Here is a 12,434-nt window from a genome sequence, read left to right as displayed (position 1 = left end):
GGTGAGGTCAACAGTAGACAGTCTAAGGTTAAAGTTTTGGAGGTTTGGGGAAGAAACCACAGAGTCAGGTAGAGTATTCCAGACATTGACCACTCTGTTGCTGAAGTCATATTTCCTGCAATCAAGTTTGGTGCGGTTAACCTTGAGTTTGTATCTATTGTGTGCTCTTGTGTTGTTATGGTTGAAACTGAAGTATTCACTGACCGGTAAGTCATTGCAATGTATGATTTTATATACCATACTTAGATCAGACCAAAGACAGCATAATTCAAGGTTTTCTAGGTCTAGAATTTCAAGTCTGGTAACATAAGGTATTCTACAACGAGTAGAGGAGTGGAGAACTCTTCTTGTGAAATATTTCTGGACTTTCTCAACTGTGCTAATATCAGATACATAATTGGGTTCTAGACTGATGAGCTGTATTTGAGTATTGGTCTAGCAAATGTTTTGTATGCTCTAGTTAGCAGTGTGATATTACCAGAGAAAAAGCTATGTAGGATTAGGTTAACAGCTCTTAATGCCTTTTTGGCTATGTAGTTACAGTGGGCTCTAGCACTTAGATCATTAGAGGTGAGTATTCCAAGGTCCTTTACAGAGCTTGGATCATCAACAAGGTCTCGTTGGCTTTTCTTATGCTAATAGGATCTGTAAATTCTCCCTCCATCATTACCATAGCTGTTTGCTCATTGTAAATTGCTTCTATTGCCTGAATAAATCTTCTAGCAAAGCCCATCTGTTCCATTAAAAGTAACATAAATCTCCAATTCACGTTATCAAATGCCTTTTGGGCATCTAAGAATATCAAAGCCATTTGCTTTTCTGGATGCACCTCATAGTATTCCAAGGTGTCCAAAATTATTCTCATATTGTCTCTGATTTGTCGCTTTGGCAAGAACCCATTTTGGTCTGGATGAATAAAGTTGTTCAGGTATTTTTTAAGTCTTTCTGCTAATATTGAAGCAAAGATTTTATAATCTGCATTTAATAAAGAAATCGGTCTATAATTCTTGATTTGAAGTAAATCCGCTTCCTCTTTTGGAATAAGTGTAATATAGGCCTCTGACCATGTTTTAGGTATCATCTTTTTTAACATAACTTCATTCATAACTTCTAACAATGGAATACACAGTGATTCTTGAAAGGTTTTATAAAATTTTACAGGAAACCCATCTGGACCTGGTGCCTTTCCATTATTTTGTTTCTTAAGTGCTTGGCTTAACTCCATCATTGTTATATTGCTTTCTAACATTTCTTCAATCTCTTTAGGTATCTTAGGTAGATTTGCATTCTGTAGGTACTGTTTAACTTTCTCCTCATCAATATCTTCTTTCTTATATAAATGTTTGTAAAAATCATGAATAATTTCTTTTTTCTCTTTGCTGCCATGACAAGTTTTACCTTGGTCATCTATTAACTGCAATATTTTCCTCGACTCTTTCTCCTTTCTCAGCTTATATGCTAGCCATCTACCTGGCTTATTTGCATCTTCAAAATAATTCTGTTTAGCATTCCTAATTTTCTGTGCCAGTTCTTCTTTCTCTATTAGGTCCATTTTATGTTTAATTATATCCAGTTTCAGTTTAACGTCTTTTTTCTGTGGCATTTTCTGCAGTTCTTTTTCGAGTCTTTTATATTCATCCTCCAAGGCTTTAAAAAGCTTGCCTTTTCCTAATATTCTTTTTCTTGTGTAGTCTATTATCAAGCCTCTAACATAAGCCTTCATTGTATCCCAAACATTCTGTATTGAAGTATCTTCTTTTCTGTTTTCTTTAAGAAAAAAAACCAATTCTTTCTCCATCCATTGTGTAAATTCTTTCTCCTTTAAAATAGTATTATTTAATGTCCATCTCGATCTTTTTTTTTGTCCCTTCCATTTGATTGTCAATGGATTATGATCAGCCCAAGTACTTGTTTCAATATTTACTTCTTGAACGCTAGATATTAAGTCTGTTGAGATCCAGATCATGTCAAGTCTGGACCATGTTGAATGTCTATTTGAATAGAACGTATACTGCTTAAGTTTAACATTTCTTTCTCTCCATATATCTTTTAGAGTTAATTTATCTATCATTTTAAAAAAGGATTTAGGAAGAGTTTTTCTATTATACTTAGCTGCTGTTGCAATATGATCAAGTTTATTGTCCACGATTCCGTTGAAGTCTCCCATCATAATTATATTAACATAGTCCAGTCCAGCCATCTTTGTATGTAGTTTTTATAAAATTCTTCCTGTTTATCATTCGGGCGTAAATTGCAGTCAAAAGTATCTTTCTATTATTGTCCATTATTTCCACCATTAATATTCTCCCATCTTCATCTGTATAAATCAGTTTTGCTGGGATAGCCTCTTTGATATATAAGACCACCCCTCTTTTCTTACATTGAGTCAAAGAGGAAAACAATTTCCCTAATTTTGGTTGTACTAACAATTGTTCATGTTGCTTTTTAATATGTACTTCTTGTAGACAGATTATATCAAACTTTAGTTTGCTTAATTTATGGAAAGTCTTCCTTCTCTTAGCAGCTGAATTCAGTCCATTTATATTCATTGTAATCAGTTTTTTCTCTTCCATGGTTATATTTTATATTTAGATTTAACCACTCTCGTGGGCCTTAATTCACGCTGATCTTTAATATCCACCTGTCCACCTACTGCACCTTCTTCTTTTCCAATCTCCATTTGTTCCTCTTGAGGTTCAATTAATAAAGCCTCCTTTTCTGCCTCTCCTTCTCTCCCTCCAAAAAATTCTGTGTGGAACAGTTCTGCTTTCTCAATTGAATCGATTCTATATCTCTGTTCCTGCCACGTGAACATCAATCCTTCTGGGATCAGTCATCTGTAGGTCACCTCCTTTTGCAATAACATTTTGGTCAGAAATCGGTATTCTCTTCTCATCTCTCTCACTCTTCTAGGTATTTGTTTTAAAACCAAAATTTCTTTACCTTTATATTTCAATGTCTTCTCTCTTGCCACTTGCAAGATTTGTGTCTTCATGGATTTTTTAATAAATCTAATATGAACTTCTCTGGGCAGATTATTTCTCATCGCATATCTTGTAAAGACTTGATATATCTCGTCTATTCCATCCATCATCTTCTCTTCTGTTATTCCCAAAGCGTCCGCCAAGATTCCTATCATTATCGCAGCCAAATCTTGTCCTTTTTCTTCTTCTATATTTTGAAATCTAAGATAGAATTCTGACCTATCCAACTCCCACTTCAACATCCCACTTTTTTCTTGTTCAATCACTGTTAATCTATTATCAATATTCCCAATCTTCTCCTCTCTTCGTTTGCCCCCCTCTTCGACTTTTTGAAGTCTCTCCTCATACTTTGCCATCATCTGTTGAATACTTTCCACTTTTTCCTCCGTTCTCCCTGTTCTTTGCTCAATGGTATCCGTTTTTATCTTGAGATCTTGAATTCCTTGCATAATCATCTGTAAAGTTACTCTTTCTTGTTCTTTTTCTTTATCTTGCTTTAACATTGTCTGAATTGAACGCTGTCCAGATGGTGGGGAGGCAGAAGTAGACACAGAGGCTCCCGAAGATATAAGTTTCTTACTCATTTTAAGTGGTTCCAGCTCTTCAAGTTCTTTCAAATTTTAATCCAAATAAAAAGTAGCCAATTATAATCCAAACTGAAAAAGCCAATAATATAAAAAAAAACAATAATAAGAGAAAAAGAAGAAAAAAGAGAAAAAGAAAAAGAAAGGGCAAAAAAAGAGAAAAGGAGAAAAAAAATTCTTCAAGTTCTTCCTGACCTTAATCCAATTAAAAAGTAATCCACAAGAGAAAATAAAAATAAGAATAAAAACCCAGTAATAATAATAATAAACAAGAGCAAAACCAAAAAGAAGAAAAAGAGGAAAAAAAAGCAAAAAGAGTATGTTTCTTCAAATTCCACACCTTAATCCAATCAAAAAATAATAATAAAATAAAAATAAAAAATTCAGAGGCTTCCCCTTGCAAATAAATCAAACTTAAAAAATAAAAGCCTTACTAGAATAAAAATATAGGTTGATGCTGGTGGAGGGGGTGGCGGAACTAAAAAAAAAAGATTAGAAAAAGAAAGTAAGCCACAATACACTGCACTCTGTTTAATTGTCCAAGGCTCTAATTATGACTCCCTTCTCTTTCCCACAAGCTTCAAAGCTAAGCCATAAATGTTTAATTATAGACAAGAATCCAGAAAGACACCTGTAATAATATTCTACAAGGCGCTTTCCCTATCTTATCAAAACATGTCCTTGAGAAGCAGTCTTTCACCTCTTTCCAGTTCAAGTAAAATATTTCCAAGCCTCTAGTTGGCAGTGTTACAAAGTTTCTTAGTTCTCACTTTCCCCCCTCCTCTCCATTAGAATAAAAAAAAGAACCGGCAAGGAATACACAAACATATAAAGGCAAAAAAAATAAAATAAAAAATAAACAAAGGGAGCCTCTAGCCTAAAAGAAAAAATAATATGAAAAGTCCAAAGGGAGAATAAAATATATAAATATAAAAAGGAACCGTCCAGTTATCCAGTAAATAGCAATAAAGTCCGAAGCAAAAGAAAAAAAAAAAGCAAGTAAAGCCTCTCTTTGACGTCTCCCTTAGAAAAAACGCCGCTTAGTAAGTTTTGTCAAAAAAAAAAATCACACAGATTTCTTCTAATAATCAGAGTGAACTTTCAGAACTCCAAAAAATTAAATAAAAAAAAAGTTTCTCACCCAACCGACAGACTCTCTCTCAGACCCGTTCTTTCTGGAGCTGCCCGACTTCAGCAGCATGGGGGCTGCCTCTCCACGCTGCCAGCAAAAGAGCTTCACCCGGGTCTTCCAGGATTTTGCGATATCCCGGAGTCCTCAGTGGCTCGCTCTTATAGCTGTCCCTACGGGACAGCATAGGTCCGTTTGGACCGGCCGGTAACAGAGATATCGGCTGCAATCGAGGAGCTCGATTGCAGACCGTATCGTCACGGCGCAAGCTCCTCCCTTCTCCCTTGCTATTTGTATTGACTTTGGAAGTGTTGAATAGAAATATCAGAGAAGATAAAACTATAAAAGGAATGAAAATTAAAAAAGAAGAATTTAAACTACAAGCTTTTGCAGATGATCTAGTCTTTATCTTGGAAGATCCTATAGAAACAGCCTTGAAGCTGTTGGAAAAGATAGAGGCATATGGGGAGGTGGCCGGTCTGAAAATAAATAAAGATAAAACTAAGATTTTGACAAAGAATATGTTGCTAAGACAAAGAGAAGAATTGGCAGAATTGTTAAAAATTCAAGTGACAAATAAGGTTAAGTATTTGGGGATATACTTGACATCAAGATGTAGTACATTAAAAGAGAATAATTATATTAAACTTAAACAACAGATAGCCCTAGATCTGAAGAAATGGGAAAACCTACAATTGTCATTAATAGGAAGGATTTCAACAATTAAGATGAATATTTTACCCAGAATTTTATTTTTGTTTCAAACAATACCAATTAGCTTGGAAAAGACTATTTTGAGGATTTAAACAAAATTGTTTTGAAGTATATATGGCAAGGCAAGAAAGCAAGGATAAAGTTAAAGCTTTTACAGGATGCCAGAACCAGAGGAGGGTTTGGCCTGCCTAATTGGGAGTTGTACTACCAAGCTGCAAATTTGATGTGGGTTAAAAAATGGATAACATTAAGGAAAACTAGATTGTTGACATTAGAAGGTCATGATTTGTTGCTGGGTTGGCATGCTTTTTTATGGTATAAGGGAACCAAAACACAGGGGTATTTTAGAAGACATTTTATACGGGAGTCTCTGTGGTTAAATTGGGAGAAGACAAAAAAACAATGTTATTTGAAAATTCCAGTTTGGTTATCGACGATAGAAGCATTTTCTTACCCTATAATTTATAAAAAGGAACAAACAGTTAGCTATGGGGAATTACTAGATGAAAAGGGTGAACTTAAATCGATACAAAAATTAGAGGAACAAGGTATACAGATGAATTGGTTTTCATATTTGCAAATACATGCAAAGTATCATGAGGATTCCAAAACAGAGGGATTTTATGATAAACAAACTGATTTAGATAAGATTTTGATGGGTACTGATGAAAAGGTGATTAAAAAATTATATGGTTACTTATTGGAAATTAAGCTGGAGGAAGAACAAGTTAAGGAAACTATGATTGCTTGGGGAGGAATTTTGGATATGGGATTGATTTAGAGAAATGGCAGAATTTATGGTTGCAAAATTATAAAATGACAATGTCTACAGCCTATAAAGAAAATTTGTATAAGATGTTTTACAGGTGGCATTTTCCTCCGACAAGGATAGCAAGAATGTTCAAGAACAAATCCGAAAAATGCTGGAAATGTCATCAGAAACCTGGTTCATACTACCATATGTGGTGGACTTGTGAGGATGCTAGAAAATATTGGACTAAAATCCACATGTGGCTGGAAAAAATGACAAAGAAGCACATAGACTTGAAACCGGAGTTTTTTTTTTGGGAATCTTACCAGATGTTTATAGCAAAGAGTTGAAATATTTGATTGTAAATGTATTGACTGCGGCTAGGATTGTATTTGCAAAGAATTGGAAAAATGAGAAAATTCCATTACAGGAAGAAGTTATAAAGAAAATATTGGAATGTGCTGAGATGAGTAGATTGACTTTTGAAATCAGAGAGCAAGAAGATAAAAAATTTTATATAATTTGGGATCTTTTCTATCAATGGCTGAATGATGAAATACAAAAATAGAATATTTGAAATGCTAGATAATAAGGAATAATATTGAATTTATTTTTCTTTTCTCATTTTTGGTATTGGATATTATATTTATATAATGGTTTTCTTTTTCCTTTTTTTTTTTCTTTTACTTTAGGATAGAACTGGCATGATTATATGATTTGTTTTAGAATAAATTACTTAAAATATAGTTATCTCACAAAGGCACGATCGAACAAAAGTACAGTCAAACTTCTTTTTTTTTTAATAATGATATGATGATTTATAAGTTTGTATTGACGATAAGAGTCATTATATAAGGTAATTGTAATTGTGACTATGAAGTGAACGCACAAAACTGATGAACCAACCGACTCACTGGTTGTATATAAATATGGGGGAGCTGATGTTTTTATGTTTTGTCTGTTTGTTTGTATGTTAAAAACAATAAAAACTTTTATAAAAAAAAAACAAGGTCTCGTTGGGTAGAGATGTGGTTTGTAGCTATTGGATGTTCAGGTTTTTGCATTGTGTCTTTTTTTTTTCAAGGTTGGATAATATTTTAAAGCATCCAGGGATGCTACTATGGTATCAAGGGATGTTATTCGTGTTTCTATGGTATCAACTCTCTCAAACAGATCCAGTTCGGGTCTGCATGATTTGCAGAGATATGGAAACTCATTGGATGATTCCAATCATGATTCATATTGAATCATTTGCTGGGGTAATCCCAAGCAGTCGTGATGAGCGTATTACATAGAGAACATTTGATGGAATTTTCATTATCCTTTAGAATTTTATAGCATTTAGTGTTCACTTAGAGTAGATATATCATAATATGCTTCTGGGGACCCAAGACACAGGCTTCTTTTAGCATTTGTGAATCAGAACCTTGCCCATCCTGGCCAGAGAGATGGGCCCAGGCTGTATCTAATGCAGTGGTGGGATTCAATTTTTTTTACTACCAGTTCTGTGGGGGTGGCTTGGTGGGGGTGGCTTGACTTGACGGGTATGTTTGGTGGGCATGGCAGGGAAAGGATACTGAAAAATCCCCATTCCCTCCCTACCCCACTAACCTGCTTTCCAGCTCCGTTCTCCTGTGCAGGGCAACAAAAGAAAATGCAGCCGATCAGCTAGGACTTGGGAGGCAGAGAATAGATGGGGGTGGGGCCAGTCATCTTGTAAGTCATCTAGTCCAACCCTCCACTTAAGCAGGAGATCCTATACCATTTCTGACAAATGGCAGTCCAATTTCTTCTTTAAAATCTCATGTGATGATGCTCCCACAACTTCTAAGGGCAAGCTGTTCCACTGGTTGATTGTACTCAGTGTCAGAAAGTTTCTTCTTATTTTCATGTTAAATTTTTCCTTGTTCAGTTTCCATCCATTATTTCTTGTCTGGCCTACAGGTGCTTTAGAAAATAGCTTGACCTTCTCCTTTCTGTGGCAACCCCTCAAATATTGGAACACTGGTGTCATGTTTCCTCTGGTCCTTCTCTTCATTAGACTTGCCATGCCCAGTTCCTGTAATCATTCTTCATATGTTTTAGCCTACAGTCCCCTAATCATCACTCAAAATAATAATAATAATAATTACTCAAAAGTACTGATTGCTTCTTTGCAACTAAAAGATAAACAAAGCTAGATGTTATCCATGTACTGATAGCACTCCACTCCAGAGCTCCACATGACCTGCCATATTTATTTCAAATATTGAAATATAGTATAATGAGGAAAATAAAACCTTGAGGGCACTACAGATCAGAGCTGTACTTCACTAACACCAACCTTTCAACATCTCCCAGCTACAAGGCAGAACCATTGGAAATCAGTATTCCCCAAGGTCTAATCCAGCTACACAATCCAGAAAGACACTATGGTCAATAGTATTTGCTGAATTAGGATCCTTATATGAGCACTGAAATCACACAAGACATTTTGGGTGATTCACTTCCATGTCAGAAATAATTTCAGTTGACTCAGTATTACATAGCAGAGTGAACAGTACCCTCACATATTCCAACATTGCCATAGCATCCAAACAGCAGCATTCAAAATTATCAGCTTCTCAGAGATAGTTCCTATAGGTTGTAGTCCCTTATTTCTGCACTTCTCCTTCACCCCTTCAATTTCAGTACAAAGTTCTGGACTAGCATTTTTTTATGCAGGTATAATGTGTGCTTTTCAGATCTATTGAATGTTGATCCATTGTTTGTGGTTAGAATTGTCCAAGCCTGATATCATGGGGTGAGATATAGGGCCTAGTGCAAAGTCAAATATTTAAAAGTGGCACTAGAATTCGAACCTCCTGGTTTTCTATCTGGTCCCTTAACCACTAGATCAAACTGACTTTGCTACAACAAGAAGAATACCATTCACTAAAGAAAGTCTCAAAAGAGCAGTTTTTAAAGATAATCCCTTTGGCAACATTTCTTTTATGCCCATGCATAAGCTAATGCAATCTCTTTGTGTAGAAAGAGTCAATCTGGATAACCTGTATAGAGTAGCAACAATACAGCTTCTATGAGGAGTGCTAGTATAAAATAATATTGTACATTGATTCGTTTAAGGACATTTTGCTTTCAGATCTAAAGCCCTGCACATTTTTACTTCTCATACCATGTTATCCAGTGATGGGGTTTTTACTTCCAGTTCTGTGGGCATGGCTTGGTGGACATGTCATGCCGTGGTGGGATTCCAAATTTTTTACTACCGGTTCTGTGGGTATGGCTTGGTGGGCATGTCAGGAAAAGGATATTATAAAATCTCCAGTCAGAGGTGGTATTTGCTGGTTCTCTGAACTACTCAAAATTTCCACTACTGGTTCTCCAGAACTGGTCAGAACCTGCTGAATACCACCTCTGATGTCATGGCTTGGTAGGCATGGCAAGGGAAGGATACTGTAAAATCCCTATTCCCTCCCTACTCCTGGGGGAAGGTTACTGCAAAATCCCATTCCGTCCCCACCCCATTAACCTGCTTTCCAGCTCCATTCTCCTATCCAGGGCAACAAAAGAAGACCCAACTGATCAGCTGGAACTCGGGAGGCAGAGAATAGATGGGGGCGGGGCCAGTCAAAGATGGTATTTGCTGGTTCTCTGAATTTCCGCTGCCAGTTCTCCAGAACTAGTCAGAATCTGCTGAATATCACCTCTGATGCTATCCCAAAACTAAATATTTATTATTTAATGCACTATAGACAGTCAGTCACCCTGAACTACACATTTTAAAAAAACATAGGTAGTGTAAATGCACAAGAATTGGCTCATCTCAAAGATGTTTTTTCAAATGGAAATTGTGCTTTCTTTTTTCCTTGAGGAAGACATTTTGCTTCTCATCCAAGAAGCTTCTTTAGTTTTGACTGCATGATGGGGGGTAGGGGGGAATGGAAGAATTTATATTACTTGCAATAATCTGGTCATTAGCACTTTCTCTGAGAGCCATTGAGGCCACCTGTGGGTTTGTCTGTGCCCACAGAGTCTCCTGAATCAAATTGCAAATGGGTGTAGAATCTTCTTGGAACTACTGAAAGAACTATGCTGGATGTGTCATATGTCTCTCTCTCTCTGTTGAGGGCTGTCCAATTTTAACATAGATGGCCTTTTTTATCCATCTTTCAAATCAGTGATCCTTTCTATCCATAATGTGAATTTTGCTGTCTTCAGAATAGTGACTTTTGTTTTTCAAATGCAGATAGACCACTAACTCTTATCCTGATGGATTTGTTCTCCTATGTTATTCCAGGCATTTGTGAAGTGGTTGTTTTGTTTTTCCAATGTACACTGCATTGTATTGCACATATCACATTGTTTAGTTTCTGTCTGGGTGTTTTATCATTGTGGTGGAAAAAGTTTCTTCCTTAGTGTCCTCTTGTTTAAAGTGTGCATGTGTGTTGTATTGATTGAAAATTCAGGTGACTCTTACAGCACTAATAAAGCGCAGATGGCCTCAGTGGCTTTTAGAGAGAGTGCTATCAAGCAGATAACTGCAAAGTGCAAACATTCAGATGACTGCAAAATTCTTCCATTCCCCCACCCTCCCACACACATACCATTCAGTCAGAACTGAAGAAACTTATTAGATGAGAAGTGAAATGTCTTTGTCAAGAAAAAAATGTCCTGTTGCCTTTTGAAAAAGCACTTTTGAGATAACTATGAGTTTGATGACTAAGAATCTGTATAAATGAGAGGTGGCTTAATTTTCAGTACGTAAATGGCACTCAATAAAATATTTTTTGGATTATTTACAGGCTAAAAATTAAAACCATAGTATAGATTACATGTGCAATGGGAAAAACTTTAATAGAAAAATAGAAAAACAATCTTAACATAAAAAATTAAAAATACTGTAATATTAACACAAAATTCATAAAAATAATATTAAGAAAATGATTGAGTTCACTTATCATACTAAGCCATAAGGTGTTTGCAATCTGGAAACAGAGCAATTGTCATCTGCTGATCATGGTTTATGGTAGCATATTTTAAATTCAATAAGTGTGGCTTAGTTAATCACTATTAAACCATGGCTTTGAATAATGTTTAACCCACCCAGTATTAGATATTGAAAAGACTGGAACAAAAAATATGACATGGTGCCTAAAAAAGCTGTAACTTAAATGCCTACAATTTTATAGGAATAAACTTTTTTACAGCATAATCTTAGATATTTTTACTCACATAACTCACTGGATAAAAAGAACTTAAAATGAGTTGGCATGATACATCACAAATCATCTTCGTTTGTGTCTTTCTATACATATCTATACAATATCTCCACAATTAAAATCTGAAAGTCCTACATTCTAAACTCAGATGACACTTTCTATTAATTGAGTGTCAGTATTTCAAACTCTTGTTGTGTCTTTTGCTTTGATTTTTATAAACTCTTTTGACATTTGTAGAAATGTTTCAGATATGATATTTTAGTTCTACATCTGTAACAAAATATAAGGGCCACCACATTTTATTGCCTATACAGTCAAATTTGTAATGTGGTCATTTTCAGACAGTCTATTATTTCAGCTGCTTTCATCCTTTATGATTAGTTCAGATTTATAGCTTTCATGATATACTTCTCAAAGGACTTACCACTGAGAATCAGCAGCTCTACAAATCTTTTGCCAGCAAACCTTCATCTTCCCTGCTAATTTGTGTGCTTGTGAAGGAATGTAGACATAAATCATGAAAAACATTCTGGTAAAAAGTTAATGTCACCCTGATCTCAGGCATACAGATGCAAACCCAGTGAAATGTGGTGGCTAAGAGCTTACACAGTGGTATACTTAATTCTTTATTTGTCATATTACATCTGCTCATTCTCTTCACAATTGTGCCACTTATACTATGTGGATGAGTATTTGTCAAAATAATATCTAAGATTTCAAAGAATATATTTAATCAGCAAAAAATAAATGTGAATCTTTTGCCCATAAAAGAATTTGAAGAAATAGATAGTGTATTTCTATACCTTAGAGAATAGCTGTATTTTCCTCTATGATCTCAAATAAACACTCTTTTCTGATCTGTTGCAATTTATAGAGAATTATTTTGCTTTTCTTATACACGTAAAGGATAATTAAGCATTGCATAAGTACATGAAAATGTATACATATATACGATACACACAGTATACATATCGTATATTGTTTCAGGTAAAAACTTCTGAACACCAAATTCTACACAAGGACCAAAAAATTATAATCTAGAGATTATAATTCCCCCATAACATGATTGTT

The sequence above is a fragment of the Pseudonaja textilis genome, chromosome Z (genome assembly GCF_049901715.1).
Source record: "Pseudonaja textilis isolate UNSWEBS1 chromosome Z, rPseTex1.2, whole genome shotgun sequence".
Classification (NCBI taxonomy): domain Eukaryota; kingdom Metazoa; phylum Chordata; class Lepidosauria; order Squamata; family Elapidae; genus Pseudonaja; species Pseudonaja textilis.
The sequence above is the reverse complement of the archived record's forward strand: the minus strand, read 5'-3'. Positions refer to the sequence as shown.